This window comes from Trichosurus vulpecula, chromosome 1, assembly GCF_011100635.1.
Source record: "Trichosurus vulpecula isolate mTriVul1 chromosome 1, mTriVul1.pri, whole genome shotgun sequence".
Lineage (NCBI taxonomy): Eukaryota > Metazoa > Chordata > Mammalia > Diprotodontia > Phalangeridae > Trichosurus > Trichosurus vulpecula.
Genome location: NC_050573.1, coordinates 222,721,020 through 222,746,324, shown reverse-complemented (window position 1 = coordinate 222,746,324; position 25,305 = coordinate 222,721,020). Strand labels below are relative to the sequence as shown.

General features: G+C 36.9%; 1 pseudogene; it reads left to right on the top strand.

Annotated features, from left to right (window-relative positions):
* Positions 1-16,925, top strand: part of LOC118836148 — a 154,881-nt pseudogene extending 137,956 nt beyond the window's left edge.
* Positions 16,926-25,305: the final 8,380 nt, after the last annotated feature.

The window sequence follows — 25,305 nt, the reverse complement described above, 5'->3', positions numbered from 1 at the left end:
GATAATTTTGATACTCAGGATATGAGACCTTGCCAGAGAATCAAAGAATCATAGATTTAGATCTAGAAGAGACCTTAGAAGCCATCAAGTTCAAACCCTTCACTTTACAAATGAATAAATTGGGGCACAGTGAGTTAAAATGATTTGTCCAAGGTCGTCAGCTAATAAGTGTCTGAGGCAGGATTTGATTCGACATTTTCTGGAAGATCTGGGCTGCAAGTCCAATGACCTATTTATTAAGTTATGAGTCCACTAGGAGAACAGACCTGTCAGGAATCTAAGAAATATATCCTATAAGTAAATATAGAAGCAACTGGGGACTTAAGAGAAGTAGACTTATTTATTGGGAGGAGATTATCTCCAGCATCATTCTGTCATATAATGATGTCCTTAGGAATTGCTGAGATATATGAGTTTGTTTGCATTTGCACTAAATGTCCTGATTGCTGAGTTGTTTTTTTTTTCTTGTTCCTGAATTTTTTTTTGTGGATAGTCTATCGTCCTCCTTTCATTACTGGGCTACTAATTCTCTTTTTATTTATTTTTTATTTTTTATTTTTTTTCTTGCTGCTGTCGTATGCCTGCATGTTAAAACTTCAAATCACCTCTTTCTCTCTAATTGCTATTTCTCATCTATTATTGGATGAGAAATCAAATAATCAAGTTTGTTAAGACTGTATAACGTTGGCTCTGAGTAAAGTCCTGAGGGTATCTTCTATAAAAGTGAACAGGATTTTGGGAATGGACTTTGAACATTTATTTTGTCTTAGATTTTCTCTTTTCACTACTGTTTGTAGAGTTTATTTTTTTTCTTTTTGCTTCCATTTAGATTTTTGATGAATATATGGGCATGCTTAATAGGTTTTCCTGGAATATATCAGGAGTCACTAAGCAATATACTTCAAAAGTAAGAAGTAAACTGGTCAAAATTTCAATGAATTGCCACCTGTATTTTTTGGTCATTTTCTCCAATAGTTAGGAAATCTCCCTTTTTCTCCATCCCAGAAACATTTTGCTCCAAATATAACAGAAGTGTCAATGTATTTTAATAGAAAATGACCTGAGAATGTATGTGTAGCAAATTTATTTTTTTCTATTTTAAATTTATTTATTTAACATATTTAGTTTTCAGCATTGATTTTCACAAAAGTTTGAATTACAAATTTTCTCCCCATTTCTACCCTCCCCCCAACTCCAAGATGGCATATATTCTGGTTGCCCTGTTCCCCAGTCAGCCCTCCTTTCTGTCATCCCACTCCCCTCCCATCCCCTTTTCCCTTCCTTTCTTGTAGGGCAAGATAAATTTCTACACTCCATTGCCTGTGTATCTTATTTTCTAGTTGCATGCAAAAACTATTTTTTTTTGTTTTTGAACATCTGTTTTTAAAACTTTGAGTTCCAAATTCTCTCCCCTCTTCTCTTCCCACCCACCCTCCCTAAGAAGTCAAGCAATTCAACATAGGCCACATGTGTATCATTATGTATAACCCTTCCACAATACTCATGTTGTGTAAGACTAACTATATTTTGCTCCTTCCCAACCCATCCCCCTTTATTGAATTTTCTCCCTTGACCCTGTCCCCTTTACAAAGTGTTTGTTTTTGATTACCTCCACCCCCATCTGTCCTCCCCTCCATCATCCCCCCTTTTTATCTTCTTCCTTCTTCTTTCCAGTGGGGTAAGATATCCAATTGAGTATGTATGGTATTCCCTCCTCAGACCAAGTTTGATGAGAGCAAGATTCACTCATTCCTCCCTCACCTGCCCTCTCCCTTCCTCCCACAGAACTGCTTCCTCTTGCCACCTTTATTCGAGATAATCCACCCCATTCTATTTCTCCCTATCTCCCTCTCTCAATACATTCCTCTCTCATCCCTTAATTTGATTTTATTTCTTTTAGATATCTTCCCTTCATCTTCAACTCACCCTGTGTCCTCTCTCTCTCTCTCTCTCTCTCTTCATATATATATATATATATATATATATATATATATATATATATATATATATATATATATATATATATACACATACACACACACATACATATATACATACATACACATTCACTTATATATATATGTATATATATATGTGTGTGTGTGTGTATATATATATATATATATACATAAACATGTATATATATGCATATTCCCTTCAGCTACCCTAATAGTGAGATCTCATGAATCATACATGTCATCTTTCCATGTGGGAATGTAAACAAAACAGTTCAACTTTAGCAAGTCCCTTGCAATTTCTTTTTCTTGTTCTTTTTCTTGATTACCTTTTCATGCTTCTCTTGATTCTTGTGTTTGAAAGTCAAATTTTCTATTCAGCTCTGGTCTTTTCACTGAGAAAGCTTGAAAGTCCTCTATTTTATTGAAAATCCATATTTTGCCTTGGAGCATGATACTCAGTTTTGCTGGGTAGGTGATTCTAGGTTTTAATCCTAGCTCCATTGACCTCCAGAATATCGCATTCCAAGCCCTTCGATCTCTTAATGTAGAAACTGCCAGATCTTGGGTTATTCTGATTGTGTTTCCACAATACTCAACTTGTTTCTTTCTGGCTGCTTGTAGTATTTTCTCCTTGATCTGGGAGCTCTGGAATTTGATGACAATATTCCTAGGAGATTTCTTTTTGGGATCTGTTTGAGGAGGCGATCGATGGATTCTTTCAATTTCTATTTTGCCCTGTGGCTCTAGAATATTAGGGCAGTTCTCCTTGCTAATTTCTTGAAAGATGATATCTAGGCTCTTTTTTTGATCATGGCTTTCAGGTAGTCCAATAATTTTTAAATTATCTCTCCTGGATCTATTTTCCAGGTCAGTGGTTTTTCCAATGAGATATTTTACATTGTCTTCCATTTTTTCATTCCTTTGGTTCTGTTTTATAATATCTTGATTTCTCATCAAGTCACTAGCTTCCACTTGCTCCAATCTAATTTTTAAGGTAGTATTTTCTTCAGTGGTCCATTGGACCTCCTTTTCCATTTGGCTAATTTTGCCTTTCAAGGTATTCTTCTCCTCATCGGCTTTTTGGAGCTCTTTTGCCATTTGAGTTAGTCTATTTTTTAAGGTGTTGTTTTCTTCAGTGTATTTTTCAGTATGTTTTTGGGTCTCCTTTAGCAAGTCTTTGACTTGTTTTTCATGGTTTTCTTGCATCCTTCTCATTTCTCTTCCCAATTTTTCCTCTCCTTCTCTAACTTGCTTTTCCAAATCCTTTTTGAGCTCTTCCATGGCCTGGGACCAGTTCATGTTTTCCTTGAAGGCTTTTGGTGTAGGCTCTTTCACTTTGTTGACTTCTTTAGGATGTATGTTTTTGTCTTCTTTGTCACCAAAAAAGAATCCAAAGCCTGTGACTGAATCTGGGTGTGTTTTCACTGCCTGGCCATATTCGCAACCAACTAACCTACCCCTTGAGTTTTTTAGTGGGGTATGACTGCTTGTAGACTAAAGAGTTCTATGTTCCACATTTGGGGGGGATGTGCCAGCTCTGCCACACCAACACTCCTCCTTCCCCAAGAACCTCCAACCCGAATTGGGCTTCGATCTTCAGCAGCCTGTGCAATCCTGCTCTGATCCGCCATTTAATTCCTCCCACCAGGTGGGCCTGGAGCCGGAAGCAACTGCAGCTTCAGATGCCCCACATCTGCTGCCCTGGGGGCGGTAGGCAAACCTCGAACTCCTTCCACTCCCGCAGCTTTTCCCACTAACCTTCTCTGTTGTCTTTGGTGTTTGTGGTAGTATGGTAACTGTTGGGGCTCACTGATTCAGGTCGCTAGGGCCCTCTCTGCCTGGGTCCTGGTCTGTTTGGTCCATGCCGCTCACGCTGGGCTCTGCTCTGCTCCGCTCCCAGCTCCCAGCTCCCAGCTCCCAGCTCCCAGCTCCCAGCTCTGTGTGGGATAGACCTCAGCCAGAGACCATCTAGGCTGTCCTGGGCTGGAGCCCTGCTTCCCTCTGTTGTTTTGTGGGTTCTGCAGTTGTAGAATTGGTTCAGAGCCATTTTTTATAGGTTTTTGGAGGGACTCATCAGGGAGCTCACACTAGTCCCTGCTTTCCAGCTGCCATCTTGGCTCCGCCCCCCAGAAAATAATTTTTGGCAGTTTGATTGGTATGGCACTGAATAAGTATATTAATTTTGGTAAAATTGTCCTTTTTTCAATATTAGCTCTGGCTAACCATGAACAGTTGATGTTTTCTATTTGTTTAGATCTGACTTTATTTGTGTGAAAAGTGTCTTGAAATAGTGTTCATATAGGTCCTCAGTTTCGCTTGGCAGGCAGACTCCCAAATATTTTATAGTGTCTCCACTAAATTTAAATGGAATTTCTCTTTCTATCCCTTGCTGTTGGGCTTTGTTTGTAATACATAGGAATGCCGAGGATTTATGTGGGTTTATTTTATAACCTGCAACTTTGCTAAAGTTATTTATTATTTCAAGTAGTTTTTTTTTTACTTGACTCTCATGGATTCCATAAGTAAATTATCATACCATCTGCAAAGAGTTAAAACTTAGTTTCTTCTTTGCCTATTCTAATTCCTTCAATTTCTTTTTCTTCTCTTATTGCTAAAGCTAACATTTCTAGTAACAAATTGAGTAATAGGGGTGATAATGGACATCCTTGTTTCATCCCCGATCTTATTGGGAATGCATCAGCTTATCCCTATTTCATGTAATACTTAGGTAGATGCTACTTATAATTTTAAGGAAGATTCCATTTATTACTATGCTTTCTGGTGTTTTTAATAGGAATGGGTGTTCTATTTTATCAAAAAGTTTTTCTGCATCTATTGAGATAGTCATATGGTTTCTGCTACTTTTGTTCTTGATATGATCAATTATACTGATGGTTTTCCTAATATTGAACAAGCCTTGCATTCCTGGAATAAATCTTACCGGGCCATAGTATATTGTTCTTTTGATAAGTTGCTGCAATCTTTTTGCTAATATTTTATTTAAAAATTTTACATCAATATTCATTATGGAAATTGGTCTATAATTTTCTTTCTCTGTTTTGACTCTTCATAATTTAGGTATTAGTACCATAATTGCTTCATAAAAAGAATTTGACTGGACTCCTTCTTCACCTATTTTCCCAAATAGTCTATAAAGTACAGGACTTAATTGTTCTTTAAATGTTTGATAGTAGTGACATGTAAAACCATCTGGCCTCGGAGATTTTTTGGTAGGGAGTTCACTGATGGCTTGTTCAATTTCTTTTTCTGAGATGGGGTTATTTAGGTATTTTATTTCCTCTTCTGTTAACCTAGGGAATTTACATTTTTGTAGATATTAATTCATTTACCTAAGATTGTTAAATATATGGGCATACAATTGGGCAAACTAAATCCTAATTATTGTTTTAATTTACTCTTCATTGGAGGTGAATTCACCCTTTTCATTTTTGATAATGATAATTTCTATTTCTTTTTTTAAATCAAATTGAGCAAAGGTTTATCAATTTTATTGTTTTTTTTTTTCATAAAACCAGCTCTTAATTTTATTTATTAGCTCAATAGTTTTCTGGATTTCTCTTTTATTTATCTCTCTTTTGGTTTTCAGCATTTCTAATTTGTTATTTAATGAGGGATTTTCAATTCTTTCTTTTTCTAGCCTTTTCAGTTCCATACACAATTCATTGATACCGTTTTTCTCTATATTATTCATGTAAGCATTTAGAGATATAAAACTTCCCCTAAGAACTCCTTTTTCCTGCATCCTGTAAGTTTTGGTAGGTTGTGTCATTGTTGTCTTTCTCTTTATTATTATTATTATTTAATATTTTGAGTTTTCAGTATTGATATCCACAAGATTTTGAATTACAAATTTTCTCCACATTTCTGCCCTCCCAACCACTCCAAGATGGCTTATATTCTGATTGCCCCATTCCCCAGGCAGCCCTCCGTTCTGTCACCCCACTCTCCCCCAACCCCTTTTCCCTTACTTTCTTGTAGGGCAAGATAGTTTTCTATGCCCCATTGCCTGTATATCTTAGTTTCCAGTTGCATGCAAAAACAACTTTTTTTTGAACATTTGCTTTTAAAACTTTCAGTTCCAAATTCTCTCCCCCCCCCCCCCACAATCCCTAAGAAGGCAAGCAATTCAACATAGGTCACATGTGTATCGTTATGCAAAACCCTTCCACAATACTCATGTTGTGAAAAACTAACTATATTTTGCTTCCTCCTATCCTGTCCCCCATTATTCAGTTTTCTCCCTTGACCCTGTCCTTTTTCGAAAGTGTTTGCTTTTGATTACCTCCTCCCCTATCTGCCCTCCCTTCTGTCATCCCCCCTTTTTTATCCCCTACCTCCTTCTTTCCTGAGGGATAAGATACCCATTTGAGTGTATATGTTATTCTCTCCTCAAGTCAAATCTGATGAGAGCAAGATTCACTCATTCCCTCTCACCTGCTCCCTCTTCCCTTCCAATGAACTGCTTTTTTGGCCACTTTTATGTGAGGTAATTTACCCCATTTTATCTCTCCCTTTCTCCTTTTCTCAATGTATTCCTCTCTTATTCCTTAATTTGCTTTTTGTTGTTACCTCATTACAAAACTTATCAATACCAGCTTGTTCAATCTTGAATCCCTTGCTAATCTCTAGTGATCATTGCACCAACATTTTGCTCTCTTGATATATTTTAGTACACTCTTTTAAATTCTCTTTTAAATGATTTTTGCCTTGTTAATCAGAGTGAAAGCTTGAACAAAGAAATTTCCCTTTAACAAATGGAAAAACAGGTAGCTGATGACCTACTATGTGATATATAGCAAGGAACATAAGCTGCAGACTGAGTGACACCTCCTGCAACACTGATTCACAAGCAGGACTGAAAATAATGTGTCACTGAGTCAGCATAGCTTTCAGAAAAATCAATAACCCAGTAATAATAACTACAGAATCCCTGGCCTTAAGGAGTTTATATTCTACTATAGGAGATTATATTATTTGTGGTTTAACTTTTTAAAAGTTTCAGTCTTGTATACCTCTAGGTTGCTTCAAATAATTGTCTAGCAACCCTAGTTAAGAAAGGTTTAGAATGCTATTTTTTGTTAAATTGAAAATAATATTTATTTTTAATAGTTTATATCAGAACATACCTTGTAAAAACATATTTAAACCAAGCCGGGCAAAATAACCTCACAGAGTTTTCTGCTTGCTTCAAGGGGATATTGTGTAGGTCAAACGATAATAGATACGAAAGCACTATATAATTATTTTTTTCAGTATTTGACCTTACTAGTGCTCTCACTGATGTGTGGTTTCCCTCCCATAGTACAGTTTTCAATGTTTCATGCTTCCTTTTCCAATGTGTTTGTTGTCCACAGATGATACAATGCTTCCTTTTTGTCATTATGTACAATATCATGGTGTGCTAAAAATAACATGGGGTTATTCAACAAGGGGTTCTTGTTATGAGACCTGACTCTTCTATTTACTTCTCGTGTAACCTAAAATTTAATATAAAGGCTATAAAATTTGAGTGTTTGATTAGATAACCCCCAAGTTACCTTTAATATGTAATGTTCTATGAGATCAATCAACATAAGCACAATGTACGAAACAGCATTTTCTCTGTAGAAATATGAATCCTACTATAGACACCTTTACTAGCTTTATGGCCCTTGGCAAGTCAGTCAATAAAGCTCAATTTCCTAATCAGTAAAGTGAGGATAATAATACAAAATATCTCACAGGTTACTTGTGATAATCAAATGAGATAACTTACATACTCTGTAAACCTATAAATCTTTATCAATTTAAGACATCATCCTTTGCCATTATGGTTATTGTTATTACAAGGATTAAAGGGCCTCTTTTTAAAAATTATTTCTTTATTTACATTGTTATGGCACCTGAAATTGTAACCTTAGTCATTTAAGGAAAAGGAATGAAAATAAGTAAAAAGTAAAGGTCATCGTGGAAAAGTAATAGTAGATCTGTTATAAACAGTTTCAACTTACACTAAAATAGTTTATCAGACTACTTGGCAAGATCCTAATTAAGTCATTAAGAGTTCAATTAATAAAGGCAGAATCACTTATTAAGTACCAACTATGTGACAGGCATTGTGCTAGGGATGGAGGGATCCAAAGATAAAAATGAATGAGACATAGGATGGGTTCAGAGGGAGAGAAGAGTGGTTCAGAGCATGGAGGTGCTGCCGCCTGAGGGGTGTCACAGTAGGTGATATTTAGTAGGTAATTCAACAAGATGGAGGAGCACCAAAGTTTATGTGTGTGTGTGTGTGCACACCCATATGTGTACATGTTTTTGTGTTTCTGTATGTGCTTTGTTGGATTGGAGGGGATTGTGGGGAATGTTGCAGAATGGTATCGTCCATAGGAGGCCCCAGGACAAGGGTCAGACACTCATTGTAAAGGAAGAAATGAACCTTGAAAAGTTTAAGGCAATGCAGCAAACACTAAATTCTGCTTTGCATTTTTTGCTTTGAGATAGTTTGCTTAACAAGAAAACTGCATGCATGTAAATGGAGACAAAAGGGTCTTATTTTGGATATGCAGTTCCAAGGCATTGTGGGAGCAAACATGAATCTAAAAGTACTCATATGTCAACTGGACAAAATTTTCTCTTTCATTTAATGATTTCCAGCATATACCAGCAATTACAGCCATTCTGCTGTTTTCCTTTGGGAAGAAAAAACATAGGAAGACTATGCATTTCTCTCTCACCATTTATTATTTGGGAGGGGGTAAAATTGGGCTTGAAGTTCCTCTAGTTTTGCTCTTGATAGATTCTCTGAGTGTGCATCTCCATTCCCTTGCTCCTCCAACACAATGTCATCTTTTCAGCAGTCACACTTTACAATCTATATGATGAGCCCACTAGGCCCATTCTGAGCAACAGTGCAGAGCTTGCTTACCAGGTGCTTATAGCAGCCAAGCTTACCAGTTTAAAGGGGCTTGTTTGTCAAAGTTCACAGCTTAGTAACATTTACTGCAGTTCTAACTTTCTCTGCAATGTTATGGTAGTAATTATTTGGTGTTATTCTGGGAGTTAATTGCTAGGAAACAAAATTAAGGGAGCATGTCTGATTCTCTTTTGCTCCTCTGAGAGTACTAGGGAAAAAAAAGAATTGAAAAGAGGTGAGCTTTAATATCAATCCCACATGGGCCATTTCTCTTGTCATTCCATCTCATTGACAAAGCTTTCCCTCAGTAAAGTCACAAAGAGGTCAGAAGATTTTAAATTACTACTCTAAATCTGTATTACATCTTCACAAGTCTTTAAAAGTGCTTTTGACAATTTAGGATTTCTTTACTGAATACCCAGCTCAGGACTCTGTCCATCTTGAAATTTTAGAGGCCAGCTTGGAGGTTGTACTACATAAATATAGGCAAGTTATAGAAATGCAATGGCTCTATGTGACCCACTTAAATAAAGCACCTTTAGGAGCCTATTATATTCATTTGCTAGATGCATGGCTGAAATCCAGAATTTACTGACTCTGCATTTCTGGTAAGGCAAATCAGGCAACTTTATTGCTCTGTAGGTAAAACGTGACTGAAGAGCCAATGAAACCTTTCTAAATGTAAACTTCCACAAAATTAATTCCAAAAAGTTTATACATTATTAAGATCTCTCTCTCTCTCTCTCTCTCTGTCTCAGTTTCAGTCTCAGTCTCTCTCTGTCTCTCCAAAATGCTCTAAATACATGAAAAATATGTGAAATTGAAAGAATAGTCAATTGTAGTATATTTAACAGCATCTCATCTGCCTAATGCCTTTAGGACATTTCAGAAACTTCAGCTTATAAGTACAGAAAACTATTTTTTGTGTGTTTATTTCTTTTGATAGAAAAAAAAGATAATTGGTAAAGAACACAGTGTTGTGGAAGGAGCACTTGTCCTCATGAGGTAGGAGCCCAGGGTTCAAGATTTAGTTCTCACGTGCATTGAATGCGTGGGTCCACTCAGAGTGAGTAGGTATCCACACATCCGCGTAAGAGATGTAAGGCACCATCAGTGGAAGTGTGCGCCCTATGCACCCATTATATATGTATATGTTAGATAGACAGATATACTTGTTGTATCCCCTGACATAATGTCAGCTCTTTGAGTTGAGAATATTTAGTTTTTAGCTTTTTTTTCCAGTACCTGTCTTAGTGCGCAGTATGCTAGTATTATGTACCTATATAAAACTATTTAGTAAATGCTTATTGATTGATTAAATTTCAAAAGTTTATTATACATGGAAGTGATAATTCCTTTGTGTGTATTATTATTATTATCAATCAGGTTAGTTTCGTTTTGGCTAAAGTGGAGGCAATTCCTGCTAGTAATATGATGAAGCTCTTCATCCCTTATCCTCAAGGACAGTCAGTTAATAAAATCAACCTCATGAAAGCATTGGGGAGAACAGATACAACTTCTTCCTCTTTACTGCTTTCTTAGAACTTTACTAATGGTGGACTAGTAGAGATATCTGCAGATTCATACCGCCTAAACAATATTTGTTCCCATTATTACAGACTCATAGTCTTCTATCTAAACAAAGAATATCTCAGTGGATTCCTATGTATATAGCTAGGACATAATAATAAAAGAACCTATTTCCATCTGAATAAAATGAATCATTACATTCAGTTTCTTCTCGTACTTTTCTCTTCATCAGTCTCTGTCTCAGTCTCTTTGTCTCCATCTCTGTTTTTCCTCTCTTGCAGAAATGGCAAGAAAGTGGGACTTTTCAATGTTTTTTTCTTTTGGAGTGCTTCTCAGCACTAAGGCAATCAAGTGTTTTTGATTGAACCTTGCCTTTGATTGAATCAAGAGACTTTGATTACCTGCTGAAGACAAAAGAAAACCTAAGTTGCATGAGTTTGAATCACATGGTTATGATGCCCCCTGACCTCAAAGAAGCATATGTATATTCAAAGGTTAGCATTTTTCTTTGGGGGCTCACTCATTGGAAAAGTGTTCATGTGATTTGTCCAGACAAGACTCTGGGTAGCAGTTAAGGAGCCCCTGGCTTTGAAAACCCAGATGTTGGTGCTTCTTTCTCTGGTAATTATGTATGTATTGCTATGGACAGAAAGCTAGAAGCTCTGTCTGCTGATTTGTGTTATTTGGTCGGTTTATATAATTTCTGCTTGTAATTTCTCTTTGTGGTTTCTCTGAAGTTCAGAGTGCTGACTTTTTCCCCTCAACTAAGTGAATGATATATGTATGTTTAATTAAAGTGAAATTGTAAACCCCTTAAAGCTGCTTTCCTTAGAAAAGTAGATCAAAGAACCTATGCTAGCAACCCTCCAGTGCACTGATGTTATTGGCTTTACACCTTCACAGCAGCTGCAAGCAGCATTGCTGTTGCCCTCTCTCTCTCTGTTTCTCTCTCTCTCTCTCTCTCTCTCTCTCTCTCTCTCTCTCTCTCTCTTCCTCTCTCCTCCTTCCTCTCCCTCTCCCCCCTTCCTTCCACTCCTCTCTCCCTCTCCCTCTTTCCCTCTCTTTTCTTCTCTTTCTCATTTTAAGAGAATTTATATTTGAGAATTATCTCCAAAGCCTTGGAAAGATGAATATTTGCTTCATATACCAAAGAAGAAAAAAGAGGAGATCACAGCAAGGTAGGGGAGAGATAAAGCTGCCAAGGTATGTCAAAGACATTGATCCAGCTCTTGAGAACTGATTGTTACATTTTCAGGGTGAGCATTTACACCTTGGAAATGGGTAAATGCCAAAAATGAGACTTGATTTAGTGTTTTGCTAATGGTCTAGATTTAAGAATATGATGGAGAATGTTATTAATGCAACATGAAATTTAATGTTCGTCATAAATACATTTTTACCCTTTTCTAGAGAGCAGGTTGTTTAGCATTTACCATCACAATAGTAGAAATGGTTTCATATATATATGAATTTGTGTTAATTTTTCTTACTTTTTTTAAGACTTAGAGGTCTTCTTGATTATTGACATATAATTATATATATATATATATACATATATATACATATATATATATATATGTATATATTCCTCCTCCATATAGAAGCTTTTTGGATTCTTTAATTTTATTTCTAAGGTTGAAAATTCAGAAAGAATTTTGAACAGTTCAATGACTCACACTTTTAAAAATCTTTCTCCAGATCTAAACTATTATTTAGGCATTAACCATTATTTTGCCATCCACTTATGATTTAAAAGAATTAGCTTTGAGGGGTGGAGCCAAGATGGAGGCTGGAAAGCAGGGACTAGCATGAGCTCTCCACCAAGTCCCTCCAAAAACCTATAAAAATGGCTCTGAACCAATTCTAGAACTGCAGAACCCACAAAATAGCAGAGGGAAGCAGGGTTCTAGTTCAGGACAGCCTGGATGGTCTCTGGGTAGGGTCTATCCCACACAGAGCTGGGAGCAGAGCAGAGTGGAGCAGAGCCCAGTGTGGGCGTCAGCAGGACCAACAAGACCAGGAGCCAGGTGGAGGGAGCCATAGCACCCTGAATCAGTAATCTGCGGCAGTTACCAGACTTCTCAACCCACAAACACCAAAGACAACAGAGGAGGTTAGTGGGAAAAGCTGAGGGGAGTGGAAGGAGGTTGCGGTTCAGCCACCGCCCTGGGGGCAGCAGAGGTGGGGCAGCTACACAACTACAGCTGTAGTTGTTTCCAGCCCCAGGCCCACCTGGTGGGAGGAATAAGGGGGCAGATCAGAGCAGCAGTGCAGAGCCTGCTGAAGATCTAAGTCCAGGTCGGGTTGGAGATTCTTGGGGAAGGAGGAGTGCTGGTGTGGCAGAGCTGGCTATAATAGCTCTGAAATCAACAATGTACCCCTCCCCCCCAAGCTTGGAACAAAGTACTCTCTACTCTACAAACAGTCATACCCCAATGAAAAACTCAAGGGTCAAGTAACTTGCCTATACCCCATTGCCTGTATAACGTATTTCCCAGTTGCATGTAAAAACAATTTTTAATGTTAGTTTTTAGAATTTTGAGTTCCAAATTCTCTCCCTTCTTCTCTTGCCACCCACACTCCTTGAGAAGGCAAGCAATTCAATATAGGTTATACCTGTATCATTATGCAAAAAACTTCCATAATAAGCATGTTGTAAAAGATTAACTATATTTCCCTCCATCCTATCCAGTCCCCCTTTATTCAATTTTCTCCTTTGACCCTATCCATTTTCAAAAGTGTTTGCTTTTGATTACCTCCTCCCCCAATCGGTCCTCCCTTCTATCATTCCCTCCTCTTGTCCCCTTCCCCCCTACTTTCCTGTAGGGTAAGATACCCAGTTGAGTGTGTATGTTATACCCACCTTAAGCCAAATTTGATGAGAGCAAGATTCACTCATTCCCTTTCACCTACTCACTCTTCCCTTCCATCATAACAGCTTTTTTTTCACTTTTATGTGAGATAATTTACCCCATTCTATCTCTCCCTTTCTTCTTCTCCCAATATATTCCTCTCTCACTCCTTAATTTTATTTTTTTTAGATATCATCACTTCATATTCAACTTACCCTGTCCCCTCTGTCTAAATATACGTATTTTCCCTTCAACTATCCTAATACTGAGAAAGGTCTCATGAGTTACAATATCATCTATCCATGTGGGAATGAACAAAACAGTTCAACATTAATAAGTCCCTTATGATTCCTCTTTCCTATTTACCTTTTCATGCTTTTCTTAATTCTTCTATCTGAAAGGCAAATTTTCTATTCGGCTCTGGTTTTTTCATCAAGAATGCTTGAAAGTCCTCTATTTCATCGAAAATCCATATTTTGCCCTGAAGTTTTAAACTCAGTTTTGCTGGGTAGGTGATTCTTGATTTAAATCCTAGCTCCTTTGATTTCTGGAATATCACATTCTAAGCCCTTTGATCCCTTAATGTAGCAGCTGCTAGATCTTGTTATCCTTATTGTGTTTCCACAATGCTCAAATTCTTTCTTTTTGGCTGCTTGCAAATATTTTCTCTTTAATGGGAGAACTCTAGAATTTGGCTAAAATATTCCTAGGAGTTTTCTTTTTGGGAACTTTTTCAAGAGGCAATTGGTGGATTCTTTCAATTTCTATTTTATCATCTGCTTCTACAATATCAGGGCAGTTTTCCTTGATAATTCCTTGGAAGATGATGTCTAGGCTCTTTTATTGATCTTGGCTTTCAGGTAATCCAGTAATTTTAAAATTATCTCTCCTGGATTGATTCTCCAGGTCAGTAGTTTTTCCAATGAGATATTTCACATTATCTTCCTTTTTTCATTCTTTTGGTTCTGTTTTATAATTTCTTGATTTCTTATAAAGTCACTAGTTTCCGGTTGCTCCATTCTAATTTTTAAAGTAATATTTTCTTCAATGGTCTTTTGGACCTCCTTTTCCATTTGGCTAATTCTGCCTTTTAAAGCATTCTTCTCCTCATTGTGTTTTTGGACGTCCTGGGCCATTTGGATCTATCTTTAAGGTCTTATTTTCTTCTGTATTTTTTTGTGTATCCTTTAGCAAGCTGTTGATTCTTTTTCATGATTTTCTTGCATCACTCTCATTTCTCTTCCCAATTTTTCCTCTACTTCTCTAACTTGCTTTTCCAAATCCTTTTTGAGCTCTTCCATGTCCTGAAGTCAATTTGTATTTTTCTTGGAGGATTTTGAATTCAGATCTCTGACTTTGTTGATTTTTTTCTGGCTGTATGTCTTAATATTCTTTGTCACCAAAGTAAGATTCTATAGTCTGAGTCATTTAACACTTCCACCTCATTTCCCCACCCAATTGATTGACTTTTGAGTTATTTTTCAGGGTATGACTGCTTTCAGAGAGGAGAATGCTCTGTCCCAAGCTTCAGGGGTTTTGCACTGCTCTTTTCAGAGACACTATTCTGAGTTGGTATAATACTCCTCTCCTACCCTGTGCTCTGGTGTGTGAGTGCAAGCACTCCTTTCTGCTGTGTAACTACCAGGACTCCCTCTCCACAACCTCCATAGTCTCTGCCACCCCAGTGCTCCTCCTCCCCCAAGGACTGCCAACCAGGACTGTGACCTAGATCTAAGCAGGGCAAAGAAAAGAAACCTGCCTCAGCACCAGCAAAGAGATTCCTGCACTCTTGCTCTGATCAGCTGCTTGATTCCCCCCAACCCCATCTGTGGGCCTGTAGTTCCAGAATCAACTGCTGCTACTGTCACTGCAGCCACCTCTGTTACTCCCAAGGCTGGGGCCTGACTGCACACTTTTCTCACCCTGCTCCAACAGTTTTCCCACTGACCATCTCCATTGTCTTTGGTGTTTGTGGGTTGAGAAGTCTGGAAGCTGCCACATCTGCCAGTGATTCAGTGCCCTGAGGCCTTCTCCACTTGGTGTACTCTGTCCTGGTCTGTCCTGGTGGGGCCAAACAAGGCATGCTAGACCCTTCCTAGTGACCATTCAGGCTGTCTTAGGCTGGACTCTTGTTTTACTCTGTCATTTCATAATTTCTGTAGCTCTAGAATTTATTTAGAGCCATTTTTTACAGGTGATTGGAGGAATCTGAGGGAGAACTCAAGTGAGTGCCTGTTTTCATGCCACTGTCTTGGCTCTACCCTCTCCAATCAAGATTCTAGGAGTACATTTTTAGTGTCCAAGGTTTCTAATGCCAACCTTACAAGTTAAGAATATATATATATATATATATATATATATATATATATATATATATATATATATATATATATATATATTAAATCTAGCATTAGTTAACTTTTAGAAATAAAAGATCTGGGAGCAGTGGAAGAGCCCAGAGTAGCTGGGGGGTGTTGAGGGAGATGTCCATGGCTACACTGTGAAATATGACACGCAGAATTACATGATACAGAGTTGGGCATGCCTGAAAGACTAAACAACAATAGGCCTCCCCCTATAGAATCAAAAAATCAACTCAAGGAATGCTTGCAAACATTTAGTGACAAAAAGAACAAGAGAATCTGTTCTCTACATGGTCAATTGTGTTTCTGCTGTGCCTCAGGTATTGTTAGACTGGAAACATTTTGGAACCTGAGGTGCAGAGAAGATAAGTCACTTGCCTAGAGTCAAGTAGCTATAGCTCTTTCTAGGAGTGCTTTCAGAATCACATCTCTTTGGAATTGCCTGCTAGTCTGACAGTCACCTGACTTATATTTCTAGTGATGAATAGGTTGCTGAGAAAGTCAACAGAGACGAACTCTACCAGTAGTGTCCTTGTTCTGCCAATAAAGCACAAGACAAAAGCCTTCAATGGAGATGCAAGCATCTTAGAAATTTAATTTCTTAAATCCATTCAGGAGAAAGCCAACATAACAGGAAACAAAAAGTGACAGTGCTGGAATCAAGTCACAATCCAGTCCTTGGATGGCAAACTTTTGCTGAGGTTAAAGACTATGGAGACTCCAATATAAGCAGAGAAATCTATTTGGTTCTTCCTTCCTATTAAAATATTTGCAAGAAGTATAATGATTTACACAGTGCTGGAGACAAAGTCATGGCAACCAACTTAGCAGCAACATATTCTACCTTGGAGAGAAACTTTGAATTTGGCCCACTATTGAAATCTTCAGAAATTCCTTTGCCTACAGAGGAATCTATTTCAACTGATTTGAGTGATTTGCTTTGTAAAATTCTTCAAAGACATCAATATTACTGGAGAATAAGCAGCATTGAGGACAAAAGTATTATGCCACTTCAGAAACCTCTTTCCAATGCCATCCTGAATGAATATTTGGAGCAGAAGGTAATAGAGTTGTATAAACAGTATTTCATGGACACTGTATTGCATGACAGTTCTATTCAGATTCTAAGATAGAGCTCATTGTGACAAGTATGGATCAAATCAGCCTGCATATATCTCAGGAGAAAAACTGAGAGGCCGTGAAGGCCAAGGATATGGTTATTAACTGCCTCTTAAAACTTGTCTTCACTGAAGTCAGCACCTCTAGTCTGCATATTTCTCAATATAGCAATGTGAATCTATGAAAAGGACATTTTGATTCCTCTTACAGTCAAACTCATATTTGTGTTCTCTTTTTTGTGAAGGAAGAAAGTAGGCAGTGGAGTGTTAGGTTCAAATCATAGAGCAGTTACATATAATTTGTTTCAGAGATGTGGAATTAAAGAAAAAAAGGATGACAGTAAAATCAAGAAAGAATACCAGGAAAGCATAATGAATTATTTTAAAGAACAAGTACAGCAACAAAACAAGAAAAAAACTGAACAAAAAAGAAAATAATTATCAAGCTTATTTAATATTTCAAGAGAAGGAAAATAAGTCAATGGTCAAAGGAAAGAAAAACAGTTTCCAAGTTAAAGGATTGTCTGTTTGTATGTTGCCTAGGAAGATTTTCTAGAGGGGAAGATAGTGGTGTGAAAGCAGGGACTCACCAGAACTCTCCCACAGACACCTTTGGATTCTTCTAAAGGGTGAATCTGAACAAATTCTAGAGTGGCAGAATATATATGGAGATGGTGTGTGGAGGATGTCCAGTCCACCACAACCTGAGGGATGGACAGGAGGAGTCTATTCTAGTGGACTGGGAGAGGAGGGCAGTCTAGCAAGCAGGCTACACTGGCATGGTCTAGACTGTGTTGGGGCCAGAACAGACCCTAGTGGACTGAATCACTGGCAGCTGTGGTGATTCCTAACTTCTCAGTGCAGGGAGGGGGAGGAGTCTGTCAGAACTGGTTGAGAGAGAAGTACAGTCCTGCTCAGGGTCTGCAGCAGCAGCAGCAGCAGCTACTCCTGGGGCTATCAGCCCACAGATTGAATGTTCAAAAGTCATCTTTTTAACCTCTTGGAGCTAAGATGGCAGAGTATACAGTGAGTTTCCTTCACCCTCCCTTGTTGACCTTGAAAAACCCAGAGAATATTGCCCCAGGAAAAGTCCTGGAATATTGGAGCCAGCAGAAAGATGGCAGTCTTTTAGCTCTATCTCAAGAGGCTAGGGGATTAATGGGAAAGCTCCCTCTTGCTGTGGCTGAATGGGACCAGTTCAGGACTGGAGGCATCCTAGCAAGCCAGTGGCAAGCCCCACCTCAGTGGACTAGCAGGAGATCATGATACCCAGGGTAGAGGAGCAGGCAAGCACCAATCCAGGCACATGCCACCTCTAGCTCAGCACCAGTTAAAATACCAAACCACTGCAACATCCAACTGCAAGCACCTGAAGCCCCAGTACAGAAAACCAGTAACTAGGCCTCTAGCCTCCAGCATAAGAAGTCTGGGACAGAGTCCCCTGGGATGCAGAAATAGAAATCAAATTTAAAAATCAGAAAAAAGGCAAACAACATGAGCAAGAGGAATCCAAAAAAATCAATGACCATAGAGAAATGTCTTGGTGACAGGGAAGATCAAAACATAAATTCAGGGGAGGACAACATGTTCAATATACTCATATCTGAAACCTCAAAGTAGAATATGAACTGGATGAAACCCAAAAAGCCTTCTTGGAAGAACTTAAGAAGTATTTTAAAAGTCAAATAAAAGAGGTTGTGTTCTCATCAAGACATCAAGAATCAGTCAAACAAAATTGAAAGAATGAAAAAATAGAAGAAAATGTAAAATTCCTCATTGATAAAAACAACTAACCTGGATAATAGATCCAGGAGACACTGTTTAAGAATTATTGGTCTACTTGCGAACCATGATGAAAAAAGAGCCTGGACAGCATCTTTCAAGAAATCAACAAGGAAAACTGCCCTGAGTTACTATAATCAGAGGGTAAAATAATCATTGAAAGAATCCACCAATCACCTCCTGAAAAATTGAAAAAGCCAAGCAATACTATAGCCAAATTCTAGAATTAGCAGATTAAGGATAAAATACTGCAAGCAACCAGAAAGAAACAATTCAAATATCGTGGAACCACAGTTAAGATTAGGCATGACCTGGAAGCTTCTACATTGAAAGACTGGAAGGCTTGGAATATGATATTCCATAAGACAAAGGAGCTTGGAACAAAATTAAGGATCAACCACCCAGCAAAACTGAGCATAATCTTTTAGGGGAGGAAATGGATATTGGATGAAATAGATGACTTCCAGATTTTCCTGATGAAAAGACCAGAGCTCAACAGAAAATTTGATCCCCAAATACAAGACTCAAGAGAGACATAAAAAGGTACACAGCAAAGGGGAAAACAAAGCATGTTATTCAATAAGGGCAAACTGTTTGCATCCTTACATGGGAAGATGGTACTTACAACTCTTATCTTTGTTACATCATATAGAAGGGAAATATATAGACAGAGAGGATGGCTTTAAGTTGATTTTGATGTGTTGATAAAAAACCTAATTAAGTGCTAAAAAGATTATAATGAGAGAAGGGTAAAGGAGGACGGAGAAAAGGGTAAATTTTATCACATGAAGAGGCACAAAGACATAACATATTAGAGGGTGCTGAAGGAAAGGTGATGAGCATTGTTTGAACTTTAGTCCCATTGGATTTGACTCAAGGAAGGAATAACATATTCAGGTATAGAAATCTAACTTGCCCTATAGACAGTTGGAAGGGAAAGGGGAAAGCAAAGGGAAGGAGGGATAGAAGGGAGGAAAGAAATAGTACTGGTAATGGCTAAAAAATAGAGTGGTGGATCAGTGAAATAGGTTAGGTACACAAGACACAGTATTCAATGATTACAGTAATCTACTCTTTGATAATCCCAAAGACTCCAGCTTCTGCAATAAGAACTATTTGATAAAAACTACTGGGAAAACTGGAAAAAAAAACGTGGCAGAAAATGGAAGTAGACCAATTATCTTACACCATATACCAAAATAAAGGCAAAATGGGTTCACAATTTAGATATAAAGACTGATATTATAAGCAATCTGAGAGAGCAAGGAATAGTTAACCTGCCAGATTTATGGAGAATGGAAGAATTTATGACCAAACAAGAGACAGAGAACACTATGAAATGCAAAATGGATAATTTTGATTACATCAAATTGAAAAGCTTTTGAACAAACAAAGCCAATGCAACTGAGATTAGGAGGGAAGCAGAAAACTGGGAAAGAATTTTTACAACCAGCGTATCTGATAAAGGCCTCATTTCTAAAATATATAATGAACTGAGTCAAATTTATAGGAATACAAGTCATTCCCCAATTGATAAATGGTCAAAGGATATGAACCAGCTGTTTTCATAGTAATAAATTAAAAATATCTATAGTCATTTGAAAAAAATGCTCTAAATCACTATTGATTAGAGAAATGCAAATCAAAACAACTCTTAAGTACCACATCACACCTGTCAGATTGGCTAACATAACAAAACAGGAAAATTATAAGTGCTGGAGAAGATGTGGGAAAACAGGAACACTAAGGCATTTTTGGTTAAGTTGTGAACTGATCCAACCATTCTGGAGAGAAATTTGGAACTATGCCCAAAGGGCTACAAAGATGTGAATACCCTTTGACCTATCAGTACCACTTCTAGGGCAGTATCCCAAAGAAATTATATAAATGGAAAAAAGGACCCACATGTACGAAAATATCTATAGCAGCTCTTTTTTGTGTTGGCAAAGAATTGGAAATTGAGGGGATACCCATCAATTGGGGAATGGCTGAAAAAGTTGTAGTATATTAATATAATGGAATACTATTGTGCTATAAGAAATGATGAGTAAACACACTTCAGAAAAAACCTGGAAAGACTTATATGAACTGATGTTGAGTGAGGGAAGCAGAACCAGGAGAACATCATACACAGTTACAGACACAATTTGTGATGAATATCTTTGATAGACTTGGTTATCCTCAGCAATGCAAGATTCTAATACAACTTCAAAAGACTCATGATGGAAAATGCTGTCTGTATTCAGAGAAATAATTACAGAATCTGGATGCAGATTGAAGCAAATTATTTTCTCTCTCTGTTTTGTTTCTTCTTTCTTGTAGTTCATTCCATTGGTTATAATTCTTCTTTGCAACATAACTAATGTGAAAATATGTTTAATGTGAATGTATATTTAGAACCTATATTGGATTGCATGCTGTCTTGGGGAGGGGGGAAAGGGGGTAGAAGATGGAGAAACAGAAAATTTGGAACTCAAAATCTCATGGAACTGAATGTTATAAAATAAAAATAAATAAATATATTTAAAATAAAAAAAATTTTAAAAAGGAAAATAATATATTTCCACCCAACACATTTCATAAAAAATGTAAATGAACTTCAAAGCTTTTATTGTAAAAAAAAAAACATTTTGTGGTGGGAAAGGTTACAAGATAGGGCATTGAGGAACATAGAAAAATATAGAAAACTGCTAGTAAGGAAGTAGGTTAATGTGGTATATATTACAAAAGATAGAAAGAAAGGAAGAAACAAAGGAAAGAAGGAAGAAAAAACAAAGAGGGTAAAAAGAAAGAAAGAAAGAAAGAATGAGAAAAGAAAAGAAAAGAAAAGTAAAAAAAAGCAATTCTGTTCAGGTTCAAATTTTCCAATTCATTAGAATGGGTATATTTGTATTTATGCTTGTGTTTTTATTTTTTTCCTCATTTTTTTCAGAAATTTACTTGAAGAGCCAGTCATCTACAATAATTTTAGGTAAAGGGAAATTTCTGTTTGTTTTTACTTTTCTCTATACGGATGATTACTTAGGCACAATTATGTGAATAAGTCATATCCCGACATCTTCCAAATTTCTAAAAAAAGGTTATCAAAAAGTGAAACAAATTGTGATCCTCTGAAATTTCAACTATACTTTGATAAGATTTAGAGCTAAAATAGTCCCCAGAAGTCATCTACTCTATTGCTCTCATTTTTTAGATGAGGTAACTGAGGCCTGGAGAGGGTCAAAGACTTGCCTAAGGTCACACAGGTGACAGAGTTCACATGCAGTATAAGAGTTTGGAATCAAATGCAGGCCTTTTGACTCCAGATTCTGAGTAGTTTCAATGTACCACATTGCCTAGGGGATATTGTGTTTTTATTAAAGAACATAACAGTTTCTATTTCTCATTTTCGTCCCCCTGAAATCCTTCAACACACACACAGACACACAGACAAAGACACAGACACAGACACAGACACAGACACAGAAACACACACACACACACACACACACACACACACACACACACACACACACACACCTTGTTTAAAATCCCACAGAAGCCAAGAGTAAATTTGCCAAACTACTTTTTTTTCACAGTTGGTTTAAGCATGACCCTACATTTTTTAAACAAATATACAATTTTGTATAATGACAAGGGTGGTTTGATTTGAAATCTTTGCCTGAAATGTTAAAGAAATATGTCATATCTGTAAAAATAAAACAGGAATATTTACTAAAACATTGCAGTAAGAAGAGTATTCTGTCAAACTACATCATGCACCCAGAAGTCTGAGACACAGTCTCCCAGAATTAAATGTATAGTATAGGGGGAAATGGGTTCAGACTTGGAGAATGTGTAGCAAAGGGGTGACTTGCAGCTATTGGTAGCTATTTTTTTTTTCTATTCATGAAGTACTCAGAAAATTTCCTTTAGGAATAGTGTAGTTCACTGTTATCAATCTTCAATTCCTGTAGTTTGCATATTGACTCAGAAAACCTCAAATTGACATCTATATTGTTTTGTATTTTTATTTAACTTCTTAATTGTTTCCATATTATTTTTTAATCTCGTTAAGCCAGCAATCTGGGCGTTAACACCTCTGCTATGGCATGTTTGCTTGGCAATTTGTGCAGACATGGATATAATACATCCAGGCCATACTTAGCTCTAAATAAAGATACTGATGTAAGCTGACTTGAGGATACCATTACAACAACAGTGGGAAGATAGGAAATTCAACATCCTCTATATCCTTCAAAACTCAAAAGACCCCTCTCCCATTAAAGTGGTTTAGGAAGAGACCCAGGTCAAGGGCATAGCTAAGTATTTGCTCCAACTACTTTAATGATTCTGGTGCTAATGAGTTTGACAATTTATGGATGACCCCTAGGATGTGACCAAGTTTCTTCAGACTATGTAAATATAATTCATTTGCACTATCACTCCAATTTCAAGAACTTTTTTACCCTTAGCCTAAAACCTATCATCAATTGCCTGAAACTAAAGCCTATGATTAAGATTAAAAGTTTTCAATTCATTAAGATACCAGGGTATCTTAACTCTTACAGTGGAAAGGTTGACTTGACTGAGTAAAGTACCAAACCTCACCATTATGGTAGAAAGGTAGGCAAAGGCAAGTTTCTACCAGAGCTCATGATTTTAGCAGTATTTTAAGTGCTACCATTTCCATCAGGTAGTTTACGACAGTGGTGTCAAACTCAAACAGAAAACGGGGGCATAAATATCCCTGTGTAATGCATATAGACTTAGAAAACCACTTGTGTTGGGGGCAGCTAGGTGGCTCAGTGAGTAGAGCACCGGTCCTGGAGTCAGGAGGACCTGAGTTCAAATCCGGCCTCAGATACTTGACACATGTACTAGCTGTGTGACCTTGGGCAAGTCACTTAACCCCAGTTGCCCTGCCAAAAAGCAAAAAAAAAAAAAACCACTTATGTTTATGTATATAAATACATATGCCTATGTGTGTATATATATACACACACACATATATATACATATATGTACACAATTATTTATATACACATACATATATATATATATATACGCACAGTTCTTATGCACACAGCAATACATTAAAATTAGGAACTACATTTTAATATGGTTTGTACTGCACTCTAGCGTGTTGTGGGCTAAACACTGCATGTTTGACACTTCTGGTATACAACATATTATGACACTATTACAAAGAAACTGCTGTGTTTATGTGAAGACATAGATGGAAGTAGCAGGGCAGAGAGAGGAAAAAAATCATTTTTAAATTTCAGGAATTTAAAATTATTTCCCCTTAATATTGCCATATATTTTTATAATCATTATATTGTATCTGCAGGGCTAGTGTCTGTTAAAATAGAAAGTAGGGTTTTAAATACTAAGTAGTGAAGGGAGATCAATGTAATTTAGTGCAAAATAAGAGCAGACTAGGAGTCAAGATACCAAATTTCTAGTTTTAAATAATTAGACATGTTTGTTAACACAAGATACTTCACCTTTCTGGCTTCGGTTTCTTCATCTAATAATGAAGATCATCACAGGATAGCTTTACACTAGCAAGTCATTGTGGTCTTTTCCAGCTCTAAAACTCTATGTCATGAGTATAGATATAGATAGATTTATATAGGTCTATCTAAGTAGATCTATCTATATCCATCTTTGTATATCTATATCTATAGATGCATATCTAGAGATAGAGATAGATGATAGCTAGTTAGATAGGTAAATAGATATTGGCTATGTATAAGAAAGAGGTGTAAAGGCACAGAGTCACATGAGGGAGGAGAGACATTTCTTCTTTTGCAACTCAAGACTGAAAGATGGGAAGAGACAATTGGAAACACTTCTGAAATATTCACTTCCTTATGGATGATTTAGGTGTCTTTTTTTTCCATTGTCCAAGCCAGCTGGTGATGGTTCTGAGATAAGCAATTGGATAAAAGAAGTATTTTTTTTTCCTCTAAAGAAGAAAATTCTGAAAGAGAGTTCATTTTTCATGTCTCTTCTCCACTCTAAAAATCACTTAAGAAAAATGAAAGAATAGGGAGGGAAAACTGAGGCAATCATTTCAGAATGATTCAAGCTTCTTAGTAAAAAACAACAGAGACTTTTCACTTAGCATGTAATTCATACCTTCCCTTTAAAAGCTTTAGGTAACAGTTCTATTAGTTATTCTGATGGAAGGATATGAGAGATTTCATCATTATATGATACAGTATCAGAATTTATTGCTATTTCTGCTAATATAATTATAGTGCTTTTATTGTCCATGTAGCAAAGAGAATATGGAAACCTAAATAATCAATGACTAGAATGATTAGGGAACACTTTTGTATGTATGCACCTAATCCCTTTCTCTTTTCAAAACATAAAATAAAATCCAACAAAGCTACAAATGGAGACTTCCTCAATTATCCTCCAAAGAATAAATATTCATTTGTTATCTCTTGTGGAAGGAAAAAGGCTCTGGAAGCTCAAAAAGAGAAGTCAATATTTATTTTTTCTTTTCTTTATCATTTCTTTTTTCTCTTTTGGATGAAAGTGGCCTTTGATCAATATTGGATTGATCTGAGGTCACCTATAGAAAATGAAACCAATTTTCCACTTCTCTTTGGACATGGAGACTCTGTTTTTGCAATCTAATCCTTAGAATTTCTTTTTTATTTTACACTATTAAATACACACACACATACTTTTCAAGAGTTCTCAAGAATCCTTCTGATAAAAGATAGCTAATTTAGTGTTATTGTGGAGATAGCATAAATATAATTAACACTCTATATTTTCCCA